The 7719-nt window shown below is 42.9% G+C and overlaps 1 non-coding gene across 1 annotated transcript; it reads left to right on the top strand.

The window, feature by feature from the left end:
• Positions 1-6887: 6887 nt before the first annotated feature.
• Positions 6888-6959, top strand: TRNAC-ACA (transfer RNA cysteine (anticodon ACA)). The gene has a single exon. It is a non-coding gene; the product is annotated as a tRNA-Cys (tRNA).
• The last annotated feature ends 760 nt before the right edge of the window (positions 6960-7719 follow it).

Genomic DNA, 7719 nt, shown 5'->3' on the forward strand with positions numbered 1-7719 from the left:
ATTTCCAGTGAAATTGTGGTGGAAGTGATAATGGTAATTTTTAAATTAGTTGACGAGATATTGTAGATTCACCATCACACTTTTTTTTTTCCCTTGGAATCCTAAGCCAACATGGATGCGTTAGAAACATCACTACGAACAAAGCTAGTGGTGGTGATGGAATTCCAGCTGAGCTATTTCAAATCCTGAAAGATGATGCTGTCAAAGTGCTGCACTCAATATGCCAGCAAACTTGGAAAACTCAGCAGTGGCCACAGGACTGGAAAAGGTCAGTTTTCATTCCAATCCCAAAGAAAGGCAATGCCAAAGAATGCTCAAACTACCGCACAGTTGCACTCATCTCACATGCTAGTAAAGTAATGCTCAAAATTCTCCAAGCCAGGCTTCAGCAAAATGTGAACCGTGAACTCCCTGATGTTCAAGCTGGTTTTAGAAAAAGCAGAGGAACCAGAGATCAAATTGTCAACATCTGCTGGATCATCAAAAAAGCAAGAGAGTTCCAGAAAAACATCTATTTCTGCTTTATTGACTATGCCAAAGCCTTTGACTGTGTGGATCACAAGAAACTGTGGAAAATTCTGAGAGAGATGGGAATACCAAACCACCTGACCTGCCTCTTGAGAAATCTGTATGCGGGCCAGGAGGCAACAGTTAGAACTGGACATGGAACAACAGACTGTTTCCAGATAGGAAAAGGAGTATGCCAAGGCTATATATTGTCACCCTGCTTATTTAACTTATATGCAGAGTACATCATGAGAAACACTGGACTGGAAGAAGCATAAGCTGGAATCAAGATTGCCAGGAGAAATATCAATAACCTCAGATATGCAGATGACACCACCTTTATGACAGAAAGTGAAGAGGAACTCGAAAGCCTCTTGATGAAAGTGAAAGAGGAGAGTGAAAAAGTTGGCTTAAAGCTCAACATTCAGAAAACGAAGATCATGGCACCTGGTCCCATCACTTCATGGGAAATAGATGGGGAAATAGTGGAATCAGTGTCAGACTTTATTTTTGGGGGCTCCAAAATCACTGCAGATGGTAACTGCAGCCATGAAATTCAAAGACGCTTACTCCTTGGTAGAAAAGTTATGACCAACCTAGATCGCATATTCAAAAGCAGAGACATTACTTTGCCGACTAAGGTCTGTCTAGTCAAGGCTATGGTTTTTCCTGTGGCCATGTATGGATGTGAGAGTTGGACTGTGAAGAAGGCTGAGCGCCGAAGAATGGATGCTTTTGAACTGTGGTGTTGGAGAAGACTCTTGAGAGTCCCTTGGACTCTAAGGAGATCAAACCAGTCCATTCTGAAGGAGATCAGCCCTGGGTGTTCTTTGGAAGGAATGATGCTAAAGCTGAAACTCCAGTACTTTGGCCACCTAATGTGAAGAGTTGACTCATTGGAAAAGACTTTGATGCTGGGAGGGATCGGGGGCAGGAAGAGAAGGGGATGACAGAGGATGAGATGGCTGGATGGCATCTCTGACTTGATGGACGTGAGTCTGAGTGAGCTCCGGGAGTTGGTGATGAACAGGGAGGCCTGGCGTGCTGCAATTCATGGGGTCGCAAAGAGTCTGACACGACTAAGGGACTGAACTGAACTGAACTGAACTGAAGCCAATATGTAAAAAGGCCTATCCTGAGGCCACCACACTTCCCGAGAATCCAGATCACATTTACATTCACTCTCTAATTGACTGTTCTGGTCGAGGTCCCAACCCATACCCAGTATCAACCACCAGACATGTAGGTGTAGATGGCCACTTATGATCTGTAAAATAAATTCATGAATTCATAAAGGAGTCTCTGTTTTTGTAATGAGAAGGGTAACTGAAAAGAAATGGATAAGTAAAAGAGAAAATATTGTACTAAGTTGTTTTAATTTATTTAAATATAACTATTATTATATCCTACTCCATTGAGTATAAACTAATTTTGTCTATTGAAATTGTTAAATTACATTTAATAATTGGACTTTTTATTTAAAAGTCAAGCATGGAAGAATGTGTTAATGATTTTAGTCTCAAGTGACTACATGCAGGGGAAAATGACATATTGCAAAATTAGTAATAGGGAAACATTGCCCACTGCATGGAACCTTAGAAAATTGTAAACCATAAAAATAATTGAGCAAATTTTTGAAGGTTTTCTTTTTTCTTTTCTCTCTTTTTTTCCCAAATCCAATCTATATCAGTAATGGGCCCTGGAATCCTTACTGATACTATGCAGGAATGGTAAATATAAATTCATGTAATTTTATCTAAATATTGTGTGTACTTTTCAGGTTAGTGCAGAGAGAACAAAAGCAGTCAAACTTGGAATGAGCTCATTTTCTCCTACTCCTCCCACTTGGCCAACATCACCTAGATACTTCCACCTCTTTTCTTAAATTCCCCATGTGTTACCAATAAAAACTCATTGATTATAATACTATCCCTGTATCTGGGGATTCCCTGATAGCTCAGTTGGTAAAGAATCCACTTGCAATGCAGGAGACCCTGGTTCGATTCCTGGGTTGGGAGGATCCACTGGAGAAGAGTAGGCTATCCACTCCAGTATTCTTGGGCTTCCCTTGTGGCTCAGCTGATAAAGAATCTGCCTGCAATGTGGGAGACCTGGGTTCCATCCCTGGGTTGGGAAGGTCCCCTGGAGAAAGGAAAGGCTACCCACTCCAGAATTCTGGCCTGGAGAATTCCATTGACTGTATAGTCCGTGGGGTCGCAAAGAGTCAGACACGACTGAGCGACTTTCACTTTTGTTTTCTGTATCCAGGGACCGTCAACCCACCTGAGACAAAGAGTGGCACCAGTTCACTGAGCTGGACCCCTAGGCTTCCGTCGGCCTTATAGTAGTTTCCAGAATGTTTGGTGGTCAGGGAGAGGTTGAGAAATGCTCCTCCTCCAGAGGGTGCTAAGTTGTTCCCCAGATTGATGCCCTCATGATAAAGCCAGTACAGGACTGGAAGCATGTGGGAGCAGCTTCAAACCTTACAGCAAAGTTCCACCACATCCCCCAGGACAGTCTGGGTCCTGGGAAACCTGAGGGTGAGGACAGGACAAGACGCTGGAATTAACAGACTCAAAGTGGGGCTATCAGAGAGGACTGGTGATGCCCATTAGACTCACAAATTCCCATACCAGGATCTCAGCAAAGAGCCTGGCTCTTGGTCATTGTGTATTCCTTCCATTCCCTCATCCCCACTAACATTATCAGAGGTTGTTTCCTCAATAGTATCTTTATAAATTTGGGGAAATATAATTCTGTGTATTTTCTAGAGACATGATCATTTGTCCTTCTCATCTTATTTGTTTCTAATGCCAAGTCAGCCCCCTTTGTGTTTTCTTCCATGAAAAAAAAAAAAAAGAAAGAAAGATGTCAGCAGTTTAACTTGTAAAGGAAATCCATCCTCAAATTGTTGTTGGTTCTCCACAGCACTGATCGCTGGGATCTCCTGGGATTTCCTCATGATTTCTGGCTGTTGGTTTGGGGATTTCTGTCTGAGATGAATGAGTGTGAAACTTCCTTCTTACAGGGATATTCATCACCTTGCTCTGGATGGGACTGTGGCCATTGTCAGCTCCAGAGTCGTACTGGCCAGCATGGTGGCCCTTCACAGCTGGGATCTCCAGGTCTGCTGATGGAGAATGGGTTCCAGTGGCCCCTCAGTGCTAGGAAAATGTGATGTTTCCTATACCTTCAGCCCCTGAGCAGAACAGAATGAGATCTCCTCTAATCTCTTGTCCTTTAGGGACCTGAGTATCTTAGCTTACGTCACAGATTGGGACTTTTATCTGAATAGAAGATGACATGTGAGAACCTTGACTATGAAAAACTCTGGGACCAGAAGATTGACTTATTTCACTCTCTAATGCAAGAAGACATAATATGGGTATTGTCTATGTAACATATAATAAGTACACAATGGTATGGAATCCATGGTAATTATCCTTGAAGTATGTGGATACTGATGCTTGCATGACCTGACCGAGACTTAGCTAATTTCTTGGGGTGCAATTATTAAATAACTATGATGAATCCACTCCATGAGAGAAGAAACATTTTTTTAGATGAGTCACTGTGCAGACACACTTTTCACATAGAATGAAGAGGGTCACTGGTAGCCTCAATTCTACCTTGAAAAAGACACTGTTCCTAATAATAATAATAACACTTCCTCTATTATTCCCAGTTCTAAGGGGCAATACAAATCGTCACCCCTCCTCTGACCACTCCTGTTCACTTTGATTTCTCCTTTCTCTAGTACTTCATTTAGCTAAATATGTGTTGCAGTTCAGCACATGGAGCCATTTGGAGAGTAGGAGCCTTGCCTTTTAAAGTCCCCAGTTCAGTTCAGTTCAGTCGCTCAGTCCTGTCTGACTCTTTTCGACCCCATGAATTGCAGCACGCCAGGCCTCCCTGTCCATCACCAACTCCCGGGGTTCACCCAAACTCATGTCTGTCGAGTCAGTGATGCCATCCAGCCATCTCATCCTCTGTCGTCCTCTTCTCCTCCTGCCCCCAACCCCTCCCAGCATCAGTCTTTTCCAATGAGTCAACTCTTCTCATGAGGTGGCCAAAGTATTGGAGTTTCAGCTTTAGCATCATTCCTTCAAAGAAATCCCAGGGCTGATCTCCTTCAGAATGGACTGGTTGGATCTCCTTACAGTCCAAGGGACTCTCAAGAGTCTTCTCAACACCGCAGTTCAAAAGCATCAATTATTTGGCGCTCAGCCTTCTTCACAGTCCAACTCTCACATCCATACATGACCACTGGAAAAACCATAGCCTTGACTAGATAGACCTTAGTCGGCAAAGTAATGTCTCTGCTTTTGAGTATGCTATCTAGTTTGGTCATAACTTTTCTACCAAGGAGTAAGCGTCTTTTAATTTCACGGCTACAATCACCATCTGCAGTGATTTTGGAGCCAAAAAAATAAAGTCTGACAGTGTTTCCATCTAGTTCCCATGAAGTGATGGGAAGGGATGCCATGATCTTCGTTTTCTGAATGTTGAGCTTTAAGCCAACTTTTCCACTCTCCTCTTTCACTTTCATCAAGAGGCTTTTGAGTTCCTCTTCACTTTCTGCCATAAGGGTGGTGTCATCTGCATATCTGAGGTTATTGATATTTCTCCCGGCAATCTTGATTCCAGCTTGTGCTTCATCTAGCCCAGCGTTTCTCATGATGTACTCTGCATATAAGTTAAATAAACAGGGTGACAGTATACAGCCTTGATGTACTCTTTTTCCTATTTGGAACCAGTCTGTTGTTCCACATCCAGTTCAAACTGTTGCTTCCTGACCTGACTGTGTGAATCACAATTAAAGTCCCCAGCCCACTGCTAAATGCCAGGGCACACAATGAGTGATCAATGAAGATTTGATTGACGATATTACTTTCATGAAAAAGAGAAAGATTATAAGGAGCTTAGTGCATTCGTTATTCTTATGAAATGCCAACAGAAATTTGCAGAATGTCTCTAGTCCAACTCCTACTTTCCACAAGGACAGGAATTGCACAAAGAAACAGAAGACTAGCAATCCATGCTGAAGCTACAGTGTTCACATTATCCCCCATGCTCAGCTCCACTAATACTTATTCTGCTCATGAATTTAGGATTGGAGGCTTCGATTTCTGACACTGTGAATCACTGTCTCTCCCTGCCACCAGTAAGATCCTGAGTCTTCATTCTGTATGTTGGATATCTGGAGCTCTGAGGAGCTGCTCTAGTCTGACCCCAGGGTCCTGCTGGCTCTTAAGAAGCAAATTAGAGTTGGGCATCTGGGCTCTTCAAAAAGGACTAGGTCTCTCAAGAGAGGTCAGGGTCACTGGGCACCTGTCAGTGGGCCCAGAGGAGCTATATGTCAGCCTAAGACATGGAAACAGCTCTGAAAAGAGGGATCACAATGGTTTTCAAAACAGCGTGACTTACAGTTTCTGCTGGAAAGGACCTAGTGAAAAGCAAACCCAGCAAAGAGGACATTCATAGCAAGACATATATCATCTACCATGTCTCCCTTGTATGGTCACACCACAAGGACTTCAATTCGTATTTGATGTATGGTTAGGTTTCCACTAGGAGGCTCTCACCTGCTCTGCTACCACTGTCTCCTGTCCAGCCCAGCTTCCACAGGAGTGATGATTTTACCAAAGACAGTAATCTTTGTTATTATTATTATTATTATTATTATTTTGGTTGTGCCAGGTCTGAGTTGTGGCATGCAACGAGATCTTCAACCTTTGTTACAGCATGTGAACTCTTAGTTGAGGTTTGTGGCATCTAGTACCCTGATCAGGAATCGAACCTGGACCCCCTGAATTGGGAACTCAGACTCTTAACCACTGGACTGCCAGGGAAGTCCCCTTACTATTTTTTACTATTTATTTCTTTATAATTTTCTCCCAGTAACAGTACAGTAATATTTGCCACTGTCACTCACAACTGCCAATTTTGGACAGGAAAGTTTAAGACTTCATTTGTGAAAAATAACTCCTTCCACAAGATAACTCTTGTGAGTTATTCACAAAATACCTCTTTTCTTTAGTTTGTGGAAATCAAACCTCTTTTCCAGTTTTGTCATAAGTTGCAGTCTTTGTTTTCCAGGCCTTTTCTCTCTGGAGTACCAGAATCACACTGTTTTATTCAAAGACAGAAGAAGGAGCCAAGAAGGTGAGACAGTCTGAAAGAGAGGGGAGAGGTGGGAACTGGACTTCTCATTTCTGCAGAGAATCTAATGTCTAACCTGCTCCCTTACTGTTAGGCACTGAGATGGTACTGGGGAGAATCTCTTCACCTTTAGACAAAATGGTAGTTGCAACCCATTAGGCAGACAGATGTGCATCTTATTTTTTCAGAGGGAATATCTTAGTCAATTTGGGCTGACTTCCCTGGTGGCTCAGATGGTAAAGCATCTGCCTACAATGCAGGAGACCCGGGTTCAATCCCTGGGTTGGGAAGATCTCTTGGAGAAGGAAATGGCAACCCGCTCCAGTATTCTTGCCTGGAAAATTGCATAGACAGAGGATACTGGTAGGCTACAGTCCATGGGGTCGCAAAGAATCAGACACGCCTGAGCGACTTCACTTAGAACTTAACAAAATATCATAAACCATAATATTGGAGTGGTTTGCCATTCCCTTCTCCAGGGAATCTTCCCAACCCATGGTTCGAACCCAGGTCTTCTGCATTGCAGGCAGATTCTTTACTGTCTGAGCCACCAAGTTGCCATATTAAATAGCCTTAACTTCAGGTCAGGGAAGCCCCCATCATAAACCAGGGGGGGCCTATCAGTAACACAAATATTTCTCACAGTTTTAGAGCCTGAAAGCCCTATCTTGCTGCCAGCATGGTCTAGTTCTGCCGAGGCCCCTTTTCCAAGTTGCAGACTGCTGACTTGTTTTCTCATACAGCAGGAAGAAAACTAACCAGTTTTGACCTCTTCTTATAAGGGCACTAATCCCATTCATGAAGACTCTATCCTTACCTCACAAAAATCCTACCTCCAAATACTATCATTTTGGGAAGATGGTTTTAACACATGAATGGGTAACTGACTAAAACAGTCAGTCCATTGCAGGGAATAACTTTTTATATGGATAAAAAGTATTCTGCTAAAGCTCCTACTTCTTAGCTTTCTCCATTGGTGACATCACACAGGGGACTATTGTCCTTAGTGGGCATTTGCTTTCCCATAGCTGATGCTTTCTTCCCATCTTT

Source organism: Ovis aries, chromosome 1 (assembly GCF_016772045.2).
Source record: "Ovis aries strain OAR_USU_Benz2616 breed Rambouillet chromosome 1, ARS-UI_Ramb_v3.0, whole genome shotgun sequence".
Classification (NCBI taxonomy): domain Eukaryota; kingdom Metazoa; phylum Chordata; class Mammalia; order Artiodactyla; family Bovidae; genus Ovis; species Ovis aries.